We start from the raw sequence: 26,477 nt of genomic DNA on the forward strand, positions 1-26,477 counted from the left end.
TCTAATCAAAGATTAAAACTGTGACTCCAGAACACTAAAATAAAGGAGCTTTCTAGACTTCTACGTGGCCTTATTTAGGAGAATTGGGACCTTTGCTACCCTATATCATGGTCCTGAATTCAGCACTATATAAAAAAAAAGCGGCACTGGAACGTTTTCTTCCATTTAAAGAGCATGTCACCCCAATTGTTTTTTAATTTGTTTTTTTAAGTTCATAGAAGAATAAAACTTATTTTTTCCGCTAATTCAAGCAGTAACAGCAGGAAGACTTGTATGTCCCTAATCCGTAACCTGATAGCTACCGAGCGGTGTCAGCTGTTTGGTAGCGTAAAATCTACTGACAGACTTTTTTTTTTTTTTTTTATTCATGCATTTTTATTTTTTTTATGTATTTCTTTTGGCAGTGTCTATAAATTCATTAAAAAAAAATGTGAACCCAGGCAAGGCCTTTACTTTAGCCATTTGACTTATTTTCCTCTGTGTTCAGGGCTTATATTTGGTGTGAACTTTGCATACGTCTGCCATTGACTCCCATTGTAAAAAAAAAAGAAAGTATACAGTGGTGTATGTATATGTACAGTGTGTATGTAGAATATATATTTATATAAAAAATTTGAGTTGTATTTAACTTCATTTTTTAAAACTATAAGAAAAGAGTGTATACCGGCCAAATGTCTGCCAAAAGATCACGCTTTTGCCATAGGTTTGGATAAGAAGTCTATCGCCGCATTGACATATAGGTCAGAAGTGCTTCAGTTTTATAGGCCAAACTCACATCCCAGTCATGAACAGAGCCTTTTGTCAGATTTAACACGGATTCCGATGCCAATATATGCATAAAATCCGAATACAATCCGTATCCGATGTATGTAAATAGTGTTTCTGCAACCCGGTTTACATGCTGGACTTATGCCAGCGGTGTGGTAATACGAAAGGATGCTTTTCACAGGTTATTTGTTTTCGCACAGACAAGACAGCCGATTTCCTACACGCAGATTAGCCCCATTAAATTAATCTAATCCTCAGCACATCAAACTGCACATCCGTGGCAGAAATCCGTAAGAAGCCTTGGATTTCTACCGTGGATCCTGCAGTAAATAAATACTTGTTGGATTTGCCGGATGGATCATAGCCTAAGGCCTAATTCACACGACTCTGGTGATTTTGCAGTCCACAAAACCACGGATCCGTTGTCTTTATTTGCTGTCCATTTGTCTGAAAAAAAAATCTTCCGTAGTGCATGTGTGTGTGTCATCTGTATTCACGGATCTGCAAAAAAAAAAAAAGGAAGGCTGGAATTGATGACACTACTTTGTCCCAACCCACTGGTCACATGATCTGCAAATATGGATGCCAAAATTACATGTCCTGAGTTTTTGCGGCCTGGACTAGCTGCCCTCACATGGATCAGTAAACCTCACGGGTCATGTGCATTGGGCCATATAAATGAATGGGTCCGTGTGCTATTCGCAAAATTGTGGATAGCGCATGGACAAAAAAAACAGTCGTACTTTCACATGTGCATTAGGCCTTAGTAATGTCAAGCAGCATTCTACATAATTTCACTGATAAACCAGCTGATTACATTTCCGACCCCAAGACAAGCACATTGAATACTGGCCTACCCACATAAAACTGAGCTATGTATGGTTCATGTATATGGTGGATCTAGTTCAGATCCTCTGCGCTGTGACGACATCGGTGATGTCAGTTCTTGGGTATCTGCTCAGAAGCTTCAATATGTTCTGATGGTATGCTCTATAGGTGAGAACTTCTTTAAGAAATCTCACACCGGCATATACCTTCTCTGCATGGTTTGTATTCGAGGATTACTCCAGCCTACATCCTGTTTCTTTTTGTCCAGTAAATCACCTGGCCAATAGCCGTATACATGACAATTGTTTTCAAATGTTTGTTTTACCATCGGACGTAAATGTATCCACTTTGGCTATTCGATGTCTATGCAGCCGATTTTCTCTAGGAAGGGGAGGGGAAGGTCATTACTATCTGACGGGACGGATAAATTCTTATTGAAGCGATCTGTTTAGGTTTTGCTTCTAATCAGTCCGACACAAAAATACATCACATCCTTGTGCATGAACGTGGGAGGTTTGAGAATATTTTCCATTAAATGTGTGTTCTCTTGGAGTTTGTTGGACGGTTTCCTGCAATTAGATGTCATTAAACGGATGATATTTTAGCACAGTATGACCCCTTGTCTTATATAGAGAATGGACAGGATTTCTGAAAGTTTCCATTATGCTGGAGCCAAACGTTTGGACTTGAATTTTGAAAAGCTGTTCTAAGAAGCCCCTATCTGAAGAGGACTCCTATCACTGTGCATCCAAATCTTCCTTGTTCCTCAAATGAATATCTCAATTACACCGCTCTCCCCATTTTTTTAAATCGTGCGGTAGGCGGCGTAAAAATGTAGAAGTCACAAAACGTATTCTACGTTAGAAAACTGGAGTGGTGTGCTTGATACTTCTCCACCTGAGTGGTTTTGTTGCACATTCTCTCAATTAGAAGTGTGCAGGGATAGTTTGGAGCTTCACAGGAAGTCAAAAAGTTCAAAATAACAGGACAATATTCCTTCCAGATGTGACTGAATAAAAGGGGAAAACTTTTTTTTTTTTTTTTTTTAAATGTATTTTTATGGGGAAAGTTACTTCTAAATATGTTTTCAATTCAGTTCTTTGCCTTTTCTGTAAAATATATTAGGTGTCCTATTTTTTAAGAGACTACAACACTAGTGATGTTATTATTGTTATTCGCATTATATTCTGATAAATGATGGTTTAATAAGTCCTTAATCGAATTCTCCAAGGATCTCACATGGTGCTATCATAACATAATGATTCATTCCTGTAGGATAGGCTGGAGTTCATCATGTACTTGTCTGGGTATGGAATGTGAGATGCTATATGTAACTGAATGCCGTCTCTAAAATGCAACGGATCATATAGTACAGCGAATTAAAAAATGTAAATGATGTAGGCTTAGGACTTCTATGGTGTGTAACATGTATAAAGGGTTAAACACCGTTCCATCAAATATTCAGTACATGGCTGGTCCCTTTTCTTTGTTTAAGTGAACTTTTGGTTACTATAAGAAGAAAACACCAGAATATCTGTTATAAGGTGTATGAGAAAAGCACTGTTTGGTGAAAATCACGCGTCACACTTGTTTTTTTTTTTTCTTAGCTGCTCAAAGATATACGATGCATCAATTTCTGCAGACACTACAGCCCTTCCCGGATCTTTCACACAATGATGTCTCCGTTTAGTATTTAATTGGCTCTGAAGTGTAACAATCGGAAGCAACCCACTCATGGTTGTCAGGATCGTGTTTTTCATGCCAAATTGGGCTGTTTTTGCAGCCTGGTGGGTTTTGCGGGTTTTCGTTTTTTTGCGGGTTTATAGTATAGGTGGCAGGATCACCAGCAGAGAGTTTCTACTCTGATAGTGATGCTTTCTCCTGCTCAGATAGGCTTCCCCGCGGGACAAGAAGGTAAATGCGTGGGTGGGCTTACACTATATAAGGGGCACTGTGACTGTTTGAATATCTGAGACCACTCTAGCTGTCATTGTATTTAGGGACACGGGTTGTCATATCTTCGGAAACATTGACTGTTAGTGACAGCCACGTTATCCCAAATACACGATCTGCAAAACGCAAAGAATCAACTCTTTTATTGTATTCTATTGACAATTTTTGGTGAGGCGCAACTGGCTGCATATTTTATTCCTTTGTGCTTATTTTAATGTTCTACTAGGTTCCGAAAACAAATGAAAGTTAAATTGAGCAATATTTTAAGATTTGGAATGGTCTTGTCAGTTTTTCACGTCAGAGGTTGTACGCGCTCGTCTGAATATAGCCTTAGATAATCTAGATATGTAAATGAACAATGCAAGTCTAGGTACATACACAAGGTTTTGCCTCTCATTGTATACTGATTGACAGCGATGAGCTCCTCCCGGGGAATTCTCCTGAAGCCTATATTTAACGTGACCATAGAGTGTTGGCATAGGTTTTGCCACTAAATACATTTGCCCAACTGTATTAAAAATCGTTAGACTTTTTTTTTTTTTTTTTTTAATAGCAGGCATGCAACTGTTGTGGTGTGAACCTAGCCGAACATTTACTTGAGGCTTTTTTTTAATAGACCTGTTATTAGATTCTAAAAGATCTGGGTGAAGAGAAAAATGGGAGTGGAATGAAGCTGGAGACATGTTAACACTAATCATAGGGTTGGTGGTTGTATTGCTGCTGCCAGGAGCAGATCATATGACTTCTTTCCTTATTTTTTTCTTATTTATGAGTGGATGAAAATTTTACAACACTTTTACTGGCTGTAAGTAATTTTAGTGATATTTGGCAACTTTTATGCTGTCTGTTGAGCAACAACAAACCGGCACTGTTTGAAACTTTGAAAAAAATAAAATTAAATGTAAAAAGCAGGAAAAATATTTTTTTTAAAACAAATGACGTTTCTGTAAAAATGTCCAGATGTGTGAATTGTAATCCGGTTCATTTTGTATTTTTAACACCACAATTAAGCCTTCTTAAGCCAGTTAAACGGTCAGCCCTGTTTGCAGAAAAACAACTTTGATTTAGTCAGAATATGTTTTTTGTATTCCAGTCTATTGAGTGTATATATTTACACACTGGAGTCTATGTATCTATGTATTTACTCCAGTTTTCTGATGCACCATATTTTTTTTTAAGCTCCTGCGCCATTTTTTCCATCACATGCAAATGTGTTGGGAGAAGTGGATGGTGTTCCAGAGTTGCTCCGAGCACAACTCCTTTATAAAAGTTTTCTAGCACTTTCTTAAATAGGAAAGTGCTGGAAAACAATACCGGGTCTGACATGGCATTAAAGGAGTTTTTTCCTGGGACTGTAATATTGATGGCCATCAATGTGTGATCGACGTGGGTCAGACTCCTGGGACTCCGCCGATCTGCTGAATAAAAAAAACTGTGGAGCTTCAGCGAGCGCCGCATTCCCCTTAATGGTTTACTCACACAGTACTGTACTGTAGCTGTGCCTGTTACTGCATCTTACATCAGCTCAGTCCCATTCAAGTAAATAGGACTGAACTGCAGTACCAGGCATAGCCACAACCAAATGTACGGTGCTGTGCCTACATAAACCGTAAAGGGGAGCACCATGGTACCGTCATTCGGCTAGTCGCCAGAGGTGCCTGGAGTTGGACAGGCCATCGATATTACAGCCCCAAAAAAAACCTTTAAGTCTATGGCAGATTCATTAACAGGATGTGCGTGAGGAAGAAATGTCTTTAATACTTCTTATTTTTCTTTTTTAATAAGAAAAGCGTAATAAAAATATATAGAGGCTAGTGAGGGGTGCACTTTGCATTTTGAGTGCCTGTTGCATAATATTTTTCTTTTTTTTTTCTTTACTCACAGCATGCAATGTCTGGGGTGTTCTTGTGGCATTTTTCTCCACTAATGTTTGTGGGGTTAAAAATGCAAGAGGGGAAATCTAGAGTATTTGATTATCAGGCATTTAGGCATCATTTACACGAGCGTAATATACGCGCATGCTTTTCACGCATGTCGTACGCACCTATATTAGTCTATGGGGCAGTGCAGACGGTGCGTGAATTTTGCGCAGCGCGACGTCCTTTCTTTGTGCGCTGTTCGCGCATCACGCACCCATTGAAGTCAATGGGTGCGTGAAAACCACGCATGCCACACGGAAGCACTTCCGTGCGAACTGCGTGAATCGCGCAACAGCTGTCAAACTCTGAATGTAAATAGAAAGGCACCACGTTCTTTTCTGTTTACAAACATCCAAACGGAGTGTCATAATGATGGTGATTTTCGCGCAGCCGCGCATCATACACTGATGACACACGCAGCTGTTAAGTGCCTTTTGCGCATGCAAAACGCCACTTTTTTTGCGTGCGCAAAACGCACACGCTCGTGTAAATCAGGCCTTACAGTGTTGGGTACCTTTTTGATACAGTTGTAGTGTTGTACCGATTTTTGATAAAGCTGCATCAAAAAGTGGCATAACTTAAAAAGCTAGCATCAAAACCGCACATTTGTATATATCATCCACTTCAATATCTCCCAGTTTGAATCCTCTTTTTAATGTCAGGGCTAGAATGACGTACCAGTTTTAAGAGCTATTAGTTACCTGCAATTCATGTTACATAATTACATACATTTTCTATATCTATAATCATTTGTCAGATTAGCAAGGAATTAATGAACAAATCTCCACTACATTTAGCCTCGGGCTTCTCGCCTGCAGCATTTTCCAAGCTTTCAGCCCTGTATACTTGTGAAAACCAAAAGTACTGGACTGTGTTGACTGCTCTAGACAGTTATGAATGTGACCTGGCAGGCAGCAGGGTTTCCTGCTGACGTGGCTTCCCACAACAGGAGCAGAACAGAGCAGCTTCAGTGTACTGTAAGGAGACGGTTAAAAAAATGTATCACCCTAGCTTTGAGAGAAGGAAGAAAAATGGAATAAAGCTGAAGCTGAGACAAAATGTTTATATACTCAAAAACAAAGAAATCCCCGTTCTCAGCAAAAGAGTTTAGCTTTTGACTTGATTCTACATCTGCAGTACTAATTTTTGTTTTTGCTCGCACTAAGGATGCCAAATCATTGTTTCATTAATCATTGTGTGCCAGGAAACACATATTTGGCATCCTTAATGAAAATATAAATTTATCTTCACCAAATTTTTAGTAAGGTCTCATGCACACGGAGACGTGTGCACGGAGACTGTAAGGAAGCGCACACGGGTCTCTGAAGCCATATGCATTCTGTGCCGCTGAGTGGTGCCTCTCTATGGTAGTCGGGGCCGGTTTTACACCGTGTGGCCCTGGGCAGAGTTAAAAGGGATGCCCAAATGCTGAACTATTGTATCAATAATTCAGTCCATTCAGAAGGCAGTGTGAAGAGAACTGCATCACTGATTTTCTTCTGCGTCCAAGAGTGTTGCAAGCCCCAAAGCATATGCACCCCTCTCAAAAAAATTATCTCTATACATATAAAGTTATTAAATCATACGACTATACCTGATTAAATATTACCTGCAAAGTGTTACTGAACACAACTCACTATTATAACACCAATTTTACCAATAATAACACAATATAAGGTCCAAATAATACCGCCACACCATATCCACATAGTGACTGAATAATACCCCCATACAGTTATTGAATAATAATGCCACAACATAACCACATAGTGACTGAATAATACCCCCATACGGTTACTGAATTAGATCTCCACACCTTAACCACATAGTGACGGAATAATACCGCCATACTGATACTGAATAATACTGCCACACCATAATCACATAGTGACTAATACCCCCATACTGTTAATGAATAATACCGCCACACCATGACCACATAGGGACTGAATAATACCCCATACTGTAACTGAATAAAAACCACTATACAATGCCCAATATTACCACCATATAGTGACCGTACAGCGTTAGATGCCAGCTATACACAGGAGCACTGCAGACCATATAAGTGATTACAGTACACTAATATCCAGTGACTCACAGGTGATGTTTTCTCTGATTAGTCGTTCACTTTGTTTTGTTTTTTCTCCATCTGGCCCAGACCATTGTGACGACTTATTCCAGCCAGGTCTGGTCTCTGCAGAATTTGACCCACAGATTTTTCTAACACCCCTCCCCACGTATATCCCATTTCCTAAACAAACTCTCAATCCACAGTACGCCAGATGGTAATAATGATCCCTTAAAGCTCTACACAATAAAAGTTCCCCCTCAGTAACCATTCCCCCTCTGTGCACCCACACGGTAATAATGCCTCCTGTAGATAGTGCCACACACAGCCCCACAAACTAATAAAAAAAATTGTACTCCCTTACCCCGTTCCCGCAATGGGCGGAGCTGCTCCACAGCCCCAAAACGGGACCTTTGTGTAGGACGGCATCATCCAGTGACGTCAAGCTGGGCTGCGCAGAAATTCTGTCCCAGTGTCTTATAAGCTATAGGCCTAATGTGGCCTGTAGCCTAGTGAATGGCAAAACCAGTGAGCTGCTCCGTCATAGTATTCAATTGTATCGATGTACTGAGGACTTAGATACAATTGAATGTGGCAGTTGTGGGCCGTAGCAGCCGCTATGGCTGCTATAGTGGTAGTTCCATCGCTGGGCAGGGGGCTCTTGGAGGATGAGGGCCCTGGGCAATTGCCCAGTTTGACCCCACCAACACCGGCCCTCACAGTAGTGTTATACTGCGATATTCTCCTCTAGTAGCAATGCTTTTAGGGGACTTTGTAACGTAGCGATTCAGTTAATGTGATGGATGGAATCTGACGGAATACCTCTATGAAATCGTAGGAGGTACAATTGAGCCTGTAAGTCTATGGGTGATCCGTACAACTCAGAGGCTAAAATACGCTCTTGTGTATGCAGCCTAAGTCCTGGTACTTCAGTGTAGGTAAATGATCGACCTCTGTCAGTCAAGTACAGGGTTTAAAGTGGATACTCCAAACAGTTGTTTTTTTATGGTCTACAAGGTAGCTGATCTTGAAAGAAATGACTATTTTGTGTGCATGGCAGTATATATCAAACTTAAATTTTTTAGCTTTTTTTCCTGTTGGACACGGAGTTTCAGAGAAGCATAGGTTATAGTCGTTTTGGTGCCCTATCCTCTTAGTCTATAGCCTTTGTCTGCTGACCGCGCAATACTAACAGTATATATTGAAAAAAAAAAAATCTTAATTGTGTGCATCTAGAGACCACGTACAGAATACGGTCCTATATAGTAAAACGGCAAAACTTTGCTGCTTCCTCAAATAAGTTTCCGTCCTATACCTCGGCAATGGTAACATCTCTCTAAATGTTTCACTTTCTAATGCTTGAAATTAATATAATATCACTACAGTTGCCCTTTCACAATTGCATTTATGCCTTGCATAGTCGAGTTGAACGTCATAATATCTACATAGCCACTACAGCACTAGTAAATATTCATAAAGGTCTCCGATTCCAGCTCATTATAAAGTTTACATGAAACCTATCGTAAAACTTATAGTCAGTTTGAATCACTGAATTTTCAGTATCTGCTGTAGATGTCAATCAGTTCAGCTAACTTTATTTATGTCGATGTGGTCTTTGGTATGTTTGGGTCTTTTAGTTTAGTTTGGTCTTCTTAATGTTTGTTTGTTTGACCTGTGACATGTAGGTCAAAGCTTCTTTGCTCTACAGCCCTATTAGCTATATTGTGAGAACTGTTTACATCCTTGTGGCTTGCCACTGACTGGTAGCCTCTTGTGTAGCTGCCTCCTGCGGAAAGCTGAACTGTCTGTGGTGACATCACTAATGACCTTTTATCTATGAGTCACTATGGAACTGTCGCATGGACTCGCTCCATAATGACACACACTATATAAAACTCAGTTGTGTCGAGCACGCATTCAGATTTGATATGTTGGTCATTTTTTGAGAAGCAGAATGGTAATGTTAGGTGTATAAATATGTAAGGAAGGCTCCTTCTGCATTCCCTTTGGTCACAAGATACATGACTGAGACGACTTAAGTGGGTGAAATGGGGATGAAAACTGCAAGTTAATAAAATGAGCGGAAGCACTGATATAAGAACCGGAAATAAAAACTGTGTACGTAATAAAAATTACAGATGTAAATAATATTAAACAGCGAGTACAGAATGGTATTGAATGTCAGTCCCATGAAAGAATACAGTTTCATCATTGGCAATGCAAGACAGACGAATGAGATGACACGGAGTAGTGATCGGGAGGGGTGGGGTGAAGCTGGGCAGAGTTCTGGTGGTATTCTGTAGTGAGGACAGAGAAACTGCATTTGATCATATTTGGAAATGATGAGGGAGTGGTTGAGCTTTTAGGTAGTACAAGCAGAACTCTGGGTGCATTGGCACTGGGAAAAGAGGAAAAAGATGTTTTGTTGCAGTGCAAGAGAATATTAAAAGGATAACTTCCTTACACTGAGACTCGCTTCTTGATATTTAAAGTTTAGTCAGAAGTTCCTGAGCAACAGAATACAGATGTCTTGTTTTCAGTAGTGCAAATCACCAGGAAGCAGGTTACAGTCTATCGCTAAGGAGCATCTGACACATCTTGGCCAAAAGGAAAGTTTTCCTTTTTGTTAAGAGTGGCAAAAAATGTCATTAAAGAGAACCTGTCATTGTGTCATTAAAACTGCATGACCTGAATCCCGCTGTTCGCCTAGACAGTTTTTTTTCCTTGTTCCTGTGCCACCCCCTGCCCCATTCCTTAAAGAGGCTCTGTCACCACATTATAAGGAGCCTATCTTGTACATAATGTGATCGGTGCCGTAATGTAGATTATAGCAGTGGGTTTTATTCCGAAAAACGATCTATTTTCACCAAGTTATGACCTATTTTAGCTTTATTCTAATGACTTACTTAATGGACAACTGGGCATGTTTTTACTTTTGACCAAGTCCAGCCAGGATGCGATGTCTATTCACAATCCCGACACTTCGGTAACGTTTGTGTGTGACTTACTCACACAGCACATCGAGATCATGCTGTACTGTAATTTACAGCGAGATCTCGCGAGATTACGCTTGCTCTGCTGTAAGTCACACACAAACGTTACCGAAGTGTCGGGATTGTGAATAGGCATCCCATCCTGGTTGGACGCGATGTCTATTTACTGTCAAGACACTTCAGTAACGTTAATGTGGGTGTATATGATGCACATAGTGAATAACGCAGGATCACTATGTGCAGAGTAAATGAATGGAGAGAAGTCTATGGTGCTGATTGGTCAGTGTCATACACTTGTCTTTACAATGCCCACTTGGTCAAAAGTAAAAACACGCCCAGTTGTCTATTAAGAAAGTAATTCGCATAAAGCTAAAATAGGTCATAACTTGGTGAAAATAGATAGTTTTTCTTAATAAAAAGCACTGCTGTAATCTACACTATGGTGCCGATCACATTATGTACAAGATAGGGCACTTAAAATGTGGTGACAGAGCCTCTTTAACATAAGGCCCCCGTTGTTTTGGTGCCCGAAAAGCTAATTTTGTGTAGTTTGCCAACAGGGTGTGAACTAAGCTTATTCTCCTGAGTTAGACTCTGCTTCACAGCCTCTGATGCTGTGGCACAAGATTCAGGTCTGATATGAACCTTTTGATTTGATGACCTAGAGGCAGGTCCTCTTCAAACACAACTGAAAACCAAAAACCTATGTGAGGTTAATAAGAACAATATTTTGCTGCTGACTTTTTTTTTTTTCACATACACGCACCTATACATATGCTGGTGTGCCATGCAGTGTGGGGCACTGAAGTCTGCATCCTGGTGCCAACATTCAAAAGTCCATGATGCTCTGTCGGCATCCTAAGGCCAAACATGAAGTCCTCACTCTCTCTAACTATGTGCCCATACATGGAGATGAACACATTCTGGGACCTACACAGTAGATACCAGCCCCAGCTGCAGACCCACCGGAAATGCCAATGCCAGGTATTGAGAGTTTATAAACACGCACACCCTAATGTATAAACTGTGAAAAGAATGTCCTTGCTGAGAACAATAATCTGGTCACTATACAACAAAATAAACTACAGTATATAGTATTTAGCACACTTTTTAACATGTAATATTATTGTTAACTTGCAGGAGGTAGAATTTTTCTGCCCTGGGCTCCTTATAGGTCTCTCCATCACAAAGTGGCTTTTATCACTAGAATCCCACTTAGACTAATTTGTGTTTCCTTATTCAATGCTATTTGACCCTGCCAGGAATGTAAGACTGAATGAGTGTGAAATAGAGATGGGGATTCTCTTAAAGGCATTCCTTTCATCCCGTAAGCCTGAACCTTAAAAGACCTTTCTAAAGAACTTATTCATTTTCAGCATTGGTAAGGTCATTTCAAAGAGATTGTAAGTGACGAGAATTTTAGTTTTAGCTCTAATTGTAAATGACGAATATTACGGAGCATATGGTCCGATTTTTGTGGAATTTAAGGTGATGTGACTTTTCTTTCACTTACTCAATAGGACACACTTATCCATGTTGTATCGTTGGAAGATGGTAGTAAAATTAGTTGTGCTAGTTAATTATTTTAAACATTGTTTCTTTATAAAGTTATGAATGACATTACTTTGATTTCCATTCATCCCCTGTATGACTTACTCACACAGCAAAGCATGATCTCATGAGATCACGCTGTGCTGTGTGAGTAAGTCCCACAGAAACTTTACCGAAGTGTCGGGAGTGTGAATAGACATCGCATCCTGGCTGGAGGCAATGTGTATTCACTCTCAAGGCACTTCAGTAAAGTTAATGTGGGTGTATGTGACAGCACAGCATGATCTCGCAAGATCATGCTGTGCTTAGTACTTCGATGGAGAGAAGTGTATGATGCTGATTGATCAGCGTCATACACTCTCCCCTTTACAACGCCCACTTGGTCAAAAGTTAAACGCCCCGTTGGGCATTAAGAAACGAATTAGCATAAATCTAAAATTGTTCATAACTTTCTAAAAAATGATCGTTTTTCAAAATAAAAACCACTGTTATCTGCATTACAGCGCCAATCAGATTATGTAAAAGATAGGGCACATATAATCTGGTGACATAGCCTCTTTAAATGCTCATCAAGGTTAGATGGGAGGGGAGGGCAATGAGAGCTTGGTAGTGCATAAGATACACATCACAATTTCATAAAGGGGGGTTTTACACAGACGATTATTGGGCAGACGAGCTTTCGTATAATGCTCGTTGCCGATAAATGCCCTGTGTAAAAAGGGCATTGATCGGCAGATGAAAGAGCAAACGCTCGATCATTTGCTGGTCGTATCATTTTAAAAAAGTTAAATATTATAGTTGTCTGCAGCACATCTCCCGGTGGTGATGTATGGGGACGAGTGATCGAAGTAACAAACGCTCGTCCCCATCCATAGCTCGTTGTGACTGGAGCAAACGAGCACCTATCAATGATGTCTCGTTGATCAGCGCTCGCTGCATCGGCCAGTGTAAAAGGGCCTTAACGGAGTTATCTGAGATAAGAAAATCAGTCTGCTTTCTCTTAAGAAACGGCGCCACTTTTGTCCATGGGCTGTGTCTTGTATTGCAGCTGTAGTGTTTATGACGAAAAATGTCATCACTATATGGTATTTTCCAAAATATAAAAGGTTACTTTATTGCTCCGAATCCCGAGTACAAAACATCATTCCGTTTCAAAATCTTAAAACATAGCTTACGTGTTGCAAACAGCACTTGAAACACGTAAACTATGTTTTTATATTTTGACACAAAATTATGTTTTGTACTCCAGATTCGGGGCAATAAAGTAACCTTTTATATTTTGGAAAAGACCATGGAGAGCCGACTCTTTTTTTTCGTAATGATTGGCTTTTTCATACCTACAGGATTCGTGCACCTGTGGAATCCAATACAGGTCTCGATCTGGAACCTCGGGAGCAGTGTCAGCTGAATGCTGTTTCTTTGCTTTTTGTCATTTGATACAAATAGATGCAATGCCAGTCATTAGCCCATGGATAAGAGTTGGGCTGTTTCTGGGGGGAAAAAAAATCAGACTTTTTTTTTTTCTTTCTTTCTAAACTCAGAGGACCCCTTTAGCTGTACCTCCAATAGTCATTTTGGAAGAATCTAAAATTGTTGCCAAGTTTGGTGGTGGTAAAGAAATATTTATGCATGTAGGTAAGCAATAGAAAACTATATTGAACAGCTTTTTCTAAAGGGGGGGGGGGGATGCATCATTGCAATTATTTGTATGTAAAGTGCAAGTTACACTTTAGATTAGCGACATTACGAACATTGTATTCGGCTCTTGATGTAAACCAATATGGTTGCATGCTATAGAACCTTCTAACTCCCTCTGATCTTCCCTTAACTGGCAAACTGACTTGAATAGCGCTGTATTCGTGATTGCGGAGCTAGCTTTACTGCCTCTGATACTGACTGATCAACGCAATGCAGCTTGAGGGTAGTTCACGCGCTTTTGGCCAACTACAGCAAATTAGCATAGCCAATTAGGAGCCAATGTAACAGTGGGCCATATCTTTGGAAGGGGGTGTCTAGCACTGGAATCGGGGAGACCGCACTATTCAGATTAGTAAACCAGTTCCACTTATATGACCTAGTTAGAGGTCCTCTTTAAGATCGGTTTACACAGGCAGATTTCTGCCCAGAACAAGCGCCAATTGACTATATAACAAGTTCAATTGGCGTTTGTTAACAGGCACTTTCACACGGGCTGATGCTATACTGTATAGGGATGAACGATCGTTAACACAATTGTTCAGTTCCCATCAATTTGCATCATTGTCGGCAGCACATCCCCTGTTTACACAAGGAGATCTGCTGCCGACATGATGATTTTATAGCCTGCATAAAAGTTGTGATCAGTCAACAAACGAGCGTTGGTTCGTTTGTCGGCTGATTGCTGCCCTGTTTAGGCGGGGCAATAATCTGCTGACTGAGCATTCTTAGGAACGCTCGTTCCCGATTTATTGGCTTGTGTAACTGGGCCTTTACAGTCCAGGATTGTTTTAACTACACAGTGTGTGCACAGCTGACTACATGAATCCATATTAGTGATGCAAAATATCTCTCCTTCAGAAGGAAGAAAACGGTCTCTAGTGTCACCTAGTCAAAAAAATATATATTTTATCATTTAGGTCTGGTTCACACTGAGTGTTTTTGCAGGCAGAAAAAATCTGCTTCAAAATTCCTTCAGCGAAAAACTCTTTTTCTGCCTCCAATTGAATTCAACGGGAGGTCAGAGGCAGAACTCCGGCAAAAAAGGACATGCTTCTTTTTTTAAAAGCTGCCGGTGAGAAAACGCCTTTGCTTCCCATTGAAATCAATGGGAGGCTATTTCGACCCTTTTTTTGGTGCGGATTCAGACTCGGTTTCCGTGTCAAAATCAGGCCTAAAATCTCTGTGTGAACTGGGCCTTAGAGAGCCTTGAAACCTGACTTGGGTTTATAGAGTTCTTTCTCCTCATCAGTACAGAGCAGCAGTAGGGGGGGGGGGGGGGTGCACTACACCAGCTTGGCGGGCTGACACAATGACTTGTAGCTCTTATTTTACAGGTGTACCTGTAATAATGACGGCGGCAAAGACCAGGAGAAAAGAGTTGCGCGTCATTAGTGGCTTGTTAGCGCTGAACAGGATAAAAAACGGTACTGCATTGTGTGCTTGCCAAGCTCCCAACACAGCGCCGTCCAGTGTTCAGAGCCGAGAAAGCAAAGAACAGAGCAGAACGGCGCTTCATTCTATCAACGATCTGATTTCCAACTGAAGCGCTTCTCTGCCGACATAAGGAAGTGGCGCTCTCCCCCTACGTTCAGCGCCGTAGCATACAACTGCCCTGGACACATGGGGAAAGAGTAAAGTCTTAGTGTGCCAGGGATCGATGCCCCGTGTGCCAGCTGTGGCACGGGTGCCATAGGTTGCCGTCCCCTGTCTGAGAGTGATGCACTTATTTGAATATTACTGAAGATGAGTGAGTCTGCGGATCTGTTCCGTACACCAGGTGATAGAATGCAATAGTGGCGTTGATTTGCCTAGGATCCTCTTCAGTTCCCCAAGTAATCTTCAAACATGAAATCAACTTGCACCGAAAGCTTGCAAGCACTGTGTACTTTTTTTGTTTAGATAATAAAGTTATCACTCCTATAATACTTGTCTTTCATTTATTATTCAATTCAAAAAGTGAAACTCATATATTATATAGATTCGTTACACACACAGTGATCTATTTCCAGCATTTTTTTCTTTTAATGTTGAAGATTATGGCTAACAGTTAATGAAAACCCCAAATTTAGTCTCTCGGAAAATTAGAATATTATAGAAGCCCAATTTAAAAAATTATTTTTAATACACTTTTTCCGATCCCTTGGTTGAACTTGATGGACATGTCTTTTTTCGACCGTACTATGTAAGGCCCCATGCACACGACAGCAAAAAACCTCGGTTTTTGCGGACCGCAACTGCGGTCCGCAAAAACGGAGCCATTCACTTTCATTGAACACTGACACCTTTCCGTAACACTACGGAAGGGTGTCAGTGCCGTGGAAATGTTACGGGAATTATGGAACATGTCCGTTCTTTCGCATTTTGCGGGCCGTGCTCCCATACTTTGTATGGGAGCACGGCCCGAAAATGCGGCTGTCAGTCAGCGGCCAGCCGTGCCCGCAATCTCGGGCCGTGATTGCGGGCACTGTCGTGTGCATGGGGCCTAACTGTAACGTTTCAGTAGGCCTACATTGCATGTACAATGTATACACTCAATACTTGGTTGGGGCTCCTTTTGCATGAATTACTGCATCAATGCGGCGTGGCATGGGGGCGATCAGCCTGTGGCACTGCTGAGGTGTTATGGAAGCCCAGGTTGCTTTGATAGCGGCCTTCAGCTAGTCTGCATTGTTGGGTCTGGTGTCTCATTTTTCTCTCCACAATACACCATAGATTCCTTATGGCGTTTAGGTCAGAGGCGTTTGCTGGCCAATCAAGCACAGTGATTCTGTGGTTATTAAACCAGGTATTGGTACTTTTGGCAGTGTGGGCAGATGCCAAGTCCTGCTGGAAAATGAAATCTGCATCTCCATAAAGCTTGTCAGCAGAGGGAAGCATGAAGTGCTCTAAAATTTCCTGGTAGACGGCTGCGTTGACTCTGGACTTGATATAACACAGTGGACCAACACCAGCAGCTGACATGGCTCCCCAAACCATCACTGACTGTGGAAACTTCACACTGGAAAGCAAACAACTTGGATTGATGCCTCTCCACTCTTCCTCCAGACTCCGGGACCTTGATTTACAAATTAAATGCAAAATTTACTTTCATCTGAAAACAGGACTTTGGACCACTGAGTAACAGACCAGTCCTTTTTAGCCCAGGTAAGACGCTTCTGACGTTGTCTCTGGGTCATGAGTGGCTTGACACAAGGAATGCGACAGGTGTAGCCCATGTCCTGGATACGTCTGTGTGTGGTGGCTCTTGAAGCGCTGACTCCAGCCGCAGTCCACTCCTTGTGAATCGCACCTAGGTTCTTGAATGGCCTTTACCATCCTTTCAAGGCTGCGGTTATCCCTGTTGCTTGTGCACCTTTTGTAACCACACGTTTCCTTCCTCTCAACTTTCCATTAATGTGCTTGGATACAGCACTCTATGAACAGCCAGCATCTTTAGCAATGTCCTTTTGTCCCTTGCCCTCCTTGTGGAAGGTGTCAATGATGGTCTTCTGGACAACTGTCAAGTCAGCAGTCTTCCCCATGATTGTGTAGCCTACTGAACAAGACTGTTGGACCATTTAAAGGCTAAGGCCCCCTGCACACGACCATGCCCGTAATCACGGGTCGTGATTGCGGGCATGGCCAGCCACGGACAGCCGTCCACATTTTCGACCCGTGCTCCTATAAAAAGCAAAAGATAGGACATGTCCTATCCTTTGCAGTACACGTCTACGGCCCAGACACCTTCACGTAAATAAACGGGACAATAGAAGTCAATTGATCCGTAATTGGCCGATTTTTACGGTCGTGTGCATGGGGCCTTAGGAAACCTTTGCAGGTGTTTTGTGTTGATCAGCTGATTAGAGTGTGACACCATGAGTCTACAATCTTGAACTTTTACCCACTATTCTAATTTTCTGAGAGACTAAATTTTGGGTTTTCATTAACTGTTAGCCATAATCTTCAACATTAAAAGCAAAAATGCTGGAAATAGATAACTTTTACATTTTCTTTATTGAATTACTGAAATAAGTTAACTTTTTGATATTATTCATTGAGAAGGACCTGTAAGCTTAAAGAGGCTCTGTCACCAGATTTTGCAACCCCTATCTGCTATTGCAGCAGATCGGCGCTGCAATGTAGATTACAGTAACGTTTTTATTTTTAAAAAACGAGCATTTTTGGCCAAGTTATGACCATTTTTGTAGTTATGCAAATGAGGCTTGCAAAAGTCCAAGTGGGTGTGTTTAAAAGTACAAGTCCAAGTGGGTGTGTATTATGTGCGTACATCGGGGCGTTTTTAATACTTTCACTAGCACGGCGCTCTGATGAGAAGTAACATCCTCTTCTCTTCAGAACGCCCAGCTTGTGACAGTGCAGATCTGTGACGTCACTCACAGGTCCTGCATCGTGTCGGACACATCGGCACCAGAGGCTACAGTTGATTCTGCTTCAGCATCAGCGTTTGCAGGTAAGATCGACTTACCTGCAAACGCTGATGCTGCTGCAGAATCATCTGTAGCCTCTGCTGCCGATGTGGCCGTCACGATGCAGGACCTGTGAGTGACGTCACAGATCTGCACTGCCAGAAGCTGGGCGTTCTGAAGAGAAGAGGATGTTACTTCTCTTCAGAGCGCCCAGCTAGTGAAAGTATTAAAAACGCCCCGATGTACGCACATAATACACGCCCACTTGGACTTTTAAACACACCCACTTGGACTTTTGCAAGCCTCATTTGCATAACTACAAAAATGGTCATAACTTGGCCAAAAATGCTCGTTTTTTAAAAATAAAAACGTTACTGTAATCTACATTGCAGCACCTATCTGCTGCAATAACAGATAGAGGTTGCAAAATCTGGTGACAGAGCCTCTTTAAGAAGTAAATGTCTTCCTTGTATCTCTGAATGTTTTTTCACAATGTGATCTGATCTGCTTTCTTTGTCACATTTTTATAAAATTAGCATTTTAGCAGGAAAGGATTCTCTGTTTTCTGTTTTTTTATACTGGAATGTCCTGTTTACTTTTCCCATCCAAAATATTTCAATTTTCCAAGTGCATCACTTCTTTTATTTTTTTTTATTGTGGTTTAGTTTATTTAGTTTTTTGAGTACATTTTAATGTTGGTAGCTATAATTCTTTGTTTACGTGCAGAAGAAGTATCTGAGCTGCATTGCATTATGTGGAATAAAAAAAAATGTGCTTTGTTTCTGCTTTCTATAAACATGAAGATCTCAATGTTAAAGGAACACTCCAGACAAAGCTGAAACACTGTTATGTCTAGGACAGGGACTGAGAGCAGTGCATGACACACAGATTCAAAGTGAGAATCCTTGTGTCATGCTCCGCCCTGTCAAACCCTGTGGCGTTTATGGAGTCTGGCAAAAGAGCTGGCATTATTTTTCTACTGGGGCCTCACCAGCCAGAACGTGGTAATGTTTGGACCTCTCCATTGTTCAATATCCATTCCAAAATTAAAATTGTATCTTCGTTTTAAATCTTTCTTTTGTGTTTTGAACGCAATATAATATTTAAAATGAGAATAATTGGAGCCAATTATGGTGCTAAACCAATGATTGTACCAGAGGGAAGCTTATTTATAAACCTATTTTTCCTTAAGGGTATGTTCACACACTAGACTAAACTTCTGAAAATACGGAGCTGTTTTCAAGGGAAAACCGCTCCAGATTTTCAGACGTTTTTTAAGCCACTCGCGATTTTCGTGGCGTTTTTCACTGTGTTTTTTTTACTGTCGTTTTTGGAGTTTTTTTCAATAGTCTATGAAAAACAGCTCCAAAAACGTCCCAAGAAGTGTCCTGCACTTCTTCTTCGCGGCCGTTTTTTTACGCGACTGTTTTTCAAAACGGCCCGTCGGAACAGAACGCTGTTTTTCATTGCAATCAATGGGCAGATGTTTGGAGGCATTCTGCTTCCAGTTTTTCGGGCATTTACGGCAGAAAATTGGACTTGTGAACATACCCTAAAGAGTAACTGTAATTTCAGCGAACTTTTGATATGTCATAGTTCTGATTGGTAGGGGTCTGGGTACAATGCTAGTTTATCTGAAGACGGGCCCACATATAAAGTCTGAGTGCATCTTCACCCTGATGACATGCTTATTGACTTTCTATGTGAGCCTGTCTTCAGACGTTCTAGCATTGCCAATCTTTGTCGTAGAGGGAAAGTGCTTGGGTGAGCGCTTTTGTCCGTTTAGTTTCAATGATCCGTGGGGGTCTCGGCACCTTCACCTCCACCGATCAAAACTTCTGACATGTCACTATGACATGTTGAAAATTTTCCTGGAACCATATTTTCTCTTTTTAATGGAGGTACCAGCACTGCAGCTATAATATACAACCCTTGAAAAAAAACAACTGTAATTTGGGGTTAGTTTGAATACCAGATGATTACTCAATCACCAAGGAACTCTTTATTGACAGCATAATCAGATCAGCAAAAGGAAATGTATTATAAACTATGCTATGGGTGACCTGTGACAACCTGGGATAATATTAAACAAAAATTAGTCTACCAAATCTGATAATTTGGCATTTTTAAATTGTGAACATTAAAAATATTTTCAGTGCTTTTGTGTATGACACAGCCCTTCTGCACTCTTATAGGTTGACAATTTTATATTAAAATGGCAGCTGTGTGAGGCTCTGTTCACATTGATTTTTTTTCTACCCTTCTGCCTTTGCCTTTTTATTTTTAACGGCAAGATTATCAGTCTACACCTCTATATAGTTACATCGGTTGAAAAAAAGACACACCCATCAAGTTCAACCTTTCTAAATAAATTACCCATCATTCATTGCTTGAATAGTTATAACCCTCAATGCCATTTGTCAGTAAATAAGCATATAGCCTTTTTTTAATATTCTGTAGTATCTGCCAACACTACCTCTTGGGGGGTAGGGCATTCCATAGCTTGACCACTCTAACTGTAAAGAATCCTCTTTACATGCACTTCTTTTGACGAACCGTCATTTTACGCGCCGTATTTTGACAGCGACGCGTAAAATAAAGGCTCGTGGGAACAGAACATCATAATTCCCATTGAAAGCAATGCGCAGATGTTTGTAGGCGTATTAGGGGCGTTTTTTCAGGCATAATTGGAGGCGTAAAATGCCCGATTTACATCTGAAACCACTGCATGCGAACATACCCTCACGGGATTTATAGAGAGGTAATATTACATTTGAATCACAGGTTTTTATACACCCTAAAATCCTATTTGCTTTTTCAACTGTTGCCAGACATTGAGTGCTGCTGCTTAGATTATTTGTTACCAGAATACCCAGGTCCTTCTCTTGTTACGTTATCCCCAGTTTTATTCCATTTAATGTATGTGAATTAATGCTATTATTGTGTCCTAAGTGCATTACTTTACATTTATCAACATTAACTGGTTCCCGACCGCTGGCTGTGTTTTTACGGGCAGCAGTCGGGGGCCTTAAAACCCGCGCCATAGACTTTTTACGGCTCGAGTTTTAACTTGCTGCCTGAGCGATCGGGCAGCTGAATATCGTGTCTCCGGCTGTCAGTGACTGCCGGGGACCCTGAGGAGAAGATAAAAGCAGCTTTCGCTGCTTCTATCTTCTCCGATCTCTTTTACATAGCGCTCAATGAACGCGATGTATAGGAATAGAGGCAGCGCCCGCGCCGCTGTCTCTATTCCTCCCGGTGTTCGTGTGACTGGTCACATGATTGCCGGGTGCCTTTAGTGACAGACTGCTGCTGGTTCTTACTAGACCCAGCACAGCCCTATTGGTGACAATCGTCACTATGAGAGGGCTGATTTCCCCTGTAACTGGGGCTGCTGTGCATCTCCAGTTACAGGGGAAAAGCATGGTGTAAAAGAAGGAAAATATAAATATATATATATATATATATATATATATATATAGTTCCCCAAAGGTCTTTTTTGACCTTTGAGGGACAGACCATAGTAATAAAAAAATAAAAGTCAAGTGCAAAAAAAAATGAATCCTAAATACACCTAAAATACCCACCGCAAAAAAAACGCCCCCCCCCAATCATTGTTTTAACGCTAGCGCTGACCCAATTACCCTAATATAGACATGTAATATATTAAAATTTACGGTAGACAATGACTATCACAAATAAAAGTTGTATTTTAGGGTAAAACTATGTTATTACCAAAAAAAAAAAAGCTGAAATGTAAAAAAGCTTATTTTTTTACTATTATTTTCAAACTTTAAGAATAAAAATTCTAAAATAGCACTAAGGATGTGTATAAAAATGATCAAAAAAGAAACCTGAGTTGTCTACGGAAAAAACATTGCAAAAATCACGTCGTTAGCCCAAAAAAGAAAAAAAGTTAAAGCCATTTAACTAACATGGGCTAATCAGTGTCTGGCCCTGAAGGCTCAAAATAGTCTGGTGCTGAACTGGTTAAATTTCATCTGCCATGTTTTTGCCCATGCTGCCAGCTTATCTAGGTCTTTCTGTAATATTTTGTAGTCAAGTAGAGTTATAAGTATCCTAAAAAGTTTTGTATAGTCAGCAAAAACTGACCTTGCTATCAATCCCATCCACAAGGTCATTAATAAAGAGATTAATAAGAATTGGGCCTAACACCGATCCTTGTGGTACCTTGCTGCTGACTTCAGCTCATTTTGAGTAAGTTCCATTTATAACAACTCTTTGTCTGTCCCTTAACCAATTCTTTACCCACTTGCCTATGGTCCCCCAGTCCCTGTTTCTGTAGTTTCAGAACAAGACTGTTGTGTGGAACAGTATCAAATGCTTTTGCAAAATCCAAATAAATCACATCAGTCGCATGACCAACATTCAGATTTGCACTTGCCACCTCAGAAACCGAGGATGTTGGTTAGGTACGACCTGTTTTTCATGAATCCATGCTGGTTATCGGTTATTACACTTTTCTCTGCTATGAAATGCAAAAGTATATCTCTTAGAATGCCCTCAAATATTTTGCATACTGCAGATGTCAAACTTACTGGACGATAGTTACTCGGTTTCACCTTTTTACCCTTTTTAAATGTTGGTACGACACCAGTTGTCCTCCAATCCTGTGGCACTGATCCTGAGTCTAAGAAGATGAGATACAATGGTCTGTCCATTACTGAGCTCAATTCCCTTAACACCCGTGGATGAATGCCGCCTGGGCCAAGGAATTTATCAATATTTAATTTGCTTAGACGTAGCTGTACTTCCTCCTGTGTTAAGCCGGTAATATTAGGTGGGGAACCTTTATCACGGTCCCCTTAATATCTGGCACTGGGAGCTCATCAGTAAATACTGAGCAAAAGTACATTTTTAATATCTCAGCCCTCTCCTTGTCCTCTACGATTTTATTCCTCTTTAAGAGGGCCAATATTATCAGATTTGTTCTTTTTAGCATTAATATATTTTATAAAAAAATTTGGGGTTTATTTTAATGTCTTTAGCGATGAGTTTTTTCTGTAAACTTTGTTAACTTACTTTTCATTTTTACATTTTCTATTGAGATCTTTGTAAGTCTGCAATGCTTTTGTTGAGCCCTCAACCTCCAATGTTTTGAATGCTTTTTGTGTTTGTCTTACTATATTCAGTAATTCTCTATTCATCAATATTGGTCTCCTTTTATTCCTAGACATTTTGTTACCAGTGGGTATAAACTTACTACACGATTTATGTAATAGATCTTTAAAAACTTCCAATTTATCTTCAGTATCCCTATTAACCATTACATGATCAGAGTCAACAAGACTAAGTGTTTCTCTCAGTCGATTTTGAATTTTGCTTTCCTAAAATTCCAGGTTTTTGTTGCTCCCCTGCGTTCTGTCTTATTTACTATTTATATTAAAACTTACCATATTGTGGTCACTATTGCCCAAGTGCTCCCGGACCTCCACATCTGATATTGTGTCTGGTCTATTAGAGAAGACCAGATCCATAACGTTATCTAGCGGCCTCTATGTCTCAATGTCAGGATAGTTACAATCCCCCATAATAAGGACCCCATTATTATTTCCTGCCTTTTTCTATTTGTTGCAGCATTTCATCCTCCGCCTGTTCCACTATGTTCTTGACATAAAATGGCACTTCCCAAACAGAAACCTGAATAAGCCCATGATAAGGCAACAAGATTCCTTGGGACCCATTTAAAAAAGGATTTGTTAGACCGGTTAGGTTCTGTTAAGAGCGAAAGCCATAACGCTAATGTGAACGGAGCCTAATATACTGTAAAATAGTCAGTCTTTTTATATTACTTTTTTTTTTTTTATAATCACAAAAAATAATCAAAAAAAATAAAATAATGCCAAGTGCTGACTGTTACAAGAAGATATCTAGGAGTTATATATACTGTACATAGAGAGATATAATGCCCTGTTTATTAGCCAATTCGGGTTGTTCATAGTAGCAGGTACTGATATACAAGGAAGCTATGTCCTTTAGTTGTGTTAGTGAGCACAGGGCTGCATTGGCTGGTGCAAAGAGGAATGTAGACAGTTGTGCCACACTCAGCATTTCTGAAGGGGTTTACCTTCCACAAATATCATTAGGCTTTGCCATACATTTTTGGTGCTTAAGGGTTTGACTGCTGGGACCCCTTTTAATCCTGAGGATAGAGGTCCCTTTGTTTCCTCCCTTCCAAAGGAATGGTGACCGCCCATGCATGGGCACCGCCAATTATACTCTGCGGGAGATATGGAAACGGCTAATTGAGAGCATTTGTTTTGTTGTGCCATGCGATTTGTGCACTGCAAACCCATTACTGGAGTTCTGTAATAAGGGAATGAAGGAACATTTTGTCATATGCACATCCATCTGACTTTATGATTTAGGGTGTTTTCCCCATTTTACCTATAGGATCAATTTACAAAAATGTTAATTCATTGCATTATTTTATTTTGTACGGCTCCTGAGTAACCTGTAATCTCCCAGCATTGCTTTTGTGGAAGTTCAGTCTTTACACCAAACACTGTACAATAATCGAAAGTAGGAGAACTATTCCCAGTGCAGTGATAGGGATCTGTCTAATGAAAAGCTTGACAATTTCCAATAGCAATCGTCCGCATTATGAATATATGTATTAAGTATTGTGTATATCACATGAAAACAATTTACAATATGGATGTCTGTCTTGTCCGCTCTGTTCAAGGCTGTAAAGGGACTTGTGTGCTAGTCCAAATTTGTGGTTTAAAAGATCTGGAATATCCATTCTCCTCTATGGATACACAGTAGTCGGCTGTTAAAATCATTACCTAGTAGCATTGTTAATATTACCATTGGGGCTAGACCTAAACTGTTTTTAAGATGAACTGTTCTTGGAGTATAGTAAGGAATGTCTTTGAAGTGATGCATAAGCAAACTTTGGGGCCAGGGGATCCTGTTCACACTATTACTCTGATCTGGCCCAGTTAACTTGATCTTGACATTGGCTGTCAAATAAGACTTAACAGTACAGTAGATTTAGTGTGTTCGTGTCCGCCAACCTGAATGAATTTACTTCTACATTCTTTAATTGTTTTCTCCCAGTGTCTACGCTTTAAAAATAAAATACACATGATTATTGCCATACAAAAAAGTACCTGTGTATTATTTTTCATTGAAACCTATGAACAACAAAACGAAAAAATTGTCCTGAAGAACATTCTGGTTCAACATTTACATTGACCTACTGTACAACTATACTGTAATAATGTGTAGCGATCACAAATTACATTTTAATGATTTGAAAGATTCTGTGACCAGTCAGATCCATTGATCTAAACGGATTATTTTTTTCACCATAGGTGCATAAATCCCCAATATTTGTAGCATTGGCTGATATAACAGTGTAAAAAAACATGTGAACAATACCTTTTGTGTGTGGATTCTTAGACAGTGTAATTTTTGCAGCAGAGAAACCTGCTGCAAAAATGTACACCATGTATTCCTGTGGATGGAGAAAAAAAAGTGCAACGCATACATGGTTTAAATATCCTCGCTGAAACTTTTCTTGTGGATTTTGGATGCGCAAGTTCATCATAGGCTTAAATGCTATGAGAAATCCGCAACACATCAGCAGATACGTCATAATATCTGTCGCAGTATTTCTGCTGTAGAATTTGCTGTGGATTTTGTGGGATGTGTTTACGCCACATGTGAATCCATCCTAATTGTGCAAAAACAGATAATCTAATCTGAGAACTCATGATTGGGTTTTATTAAATTCAAACTAATATACAAAATACCATAATCAGACCATTTTTGTTTTTTTTCTTTAAATGCAATTAAAATGAATGTGTGTGTCACTTTGGAAAAGTTTAGACAACAGAATTAAAATCCCACTCGTCAGCTCCTATCATTATGGCAAGGCATAGAATAATGTGCCATATATGTCTGAAGGTTTTTTTTTTTGTTTTTTTTTAAAAAAAAGCCATACATTGTCCCAAGAATCTAAATTTACACAACACTTGATGTCTAGTGGGCATACCTCATTCAGTTTTTGCAAAAATTACCAAAATCTGCAACTGGATATACCATGTGGAACCATGTCTACAGTCCTGGCCAAAAGTTTTGGGACGGACACAAATTTGGGTTTTCATGAAGTTTGTTACTTCAGTTTTTATAGTGTCAATGTGTATTAACTCTAGATTGTTATGAAGAGTGAGCATATGATCACCAAAACTCAATTTCCACTGCATTTCAGCAGAAAAATTACCTGAAATGATTTCAGTGATCTTGTCGTTCGCTCAGGAGA

General features: G+C 40.2%; 1 protein-coding gene across 4 annotated transcripts in view; it reads left to right on the top strand.

Moving 5' to 3' along the window:
* Positions 1-26,477, top strand: part of FNDC3B (fibronectin type III domain containing 3B) — a 301,656-nt gene that overhangs the window by 99,187 nt on the left and 175,992 nt on the right. The gene's annotated exons all lie outside the window — the stretch shown is intronic.

The sequence above is a fragment of the Rhinoderma darwinii genome, chromosome 4, assembly GCF_050947455.1.
Source record: "Rhinoderma darwinii isolate aRhiDar2 chromosome 4, aRhiDar2.hap1, whole genome shotgun sequence".
NCBI classification, from domain to species: domain Eukaryota; kingdom Metazoa; phylum Chordata; class Amphibia; order Anura; family Rhinodermatidae; genus Rhinoderma; species Rhinoderma darwinii.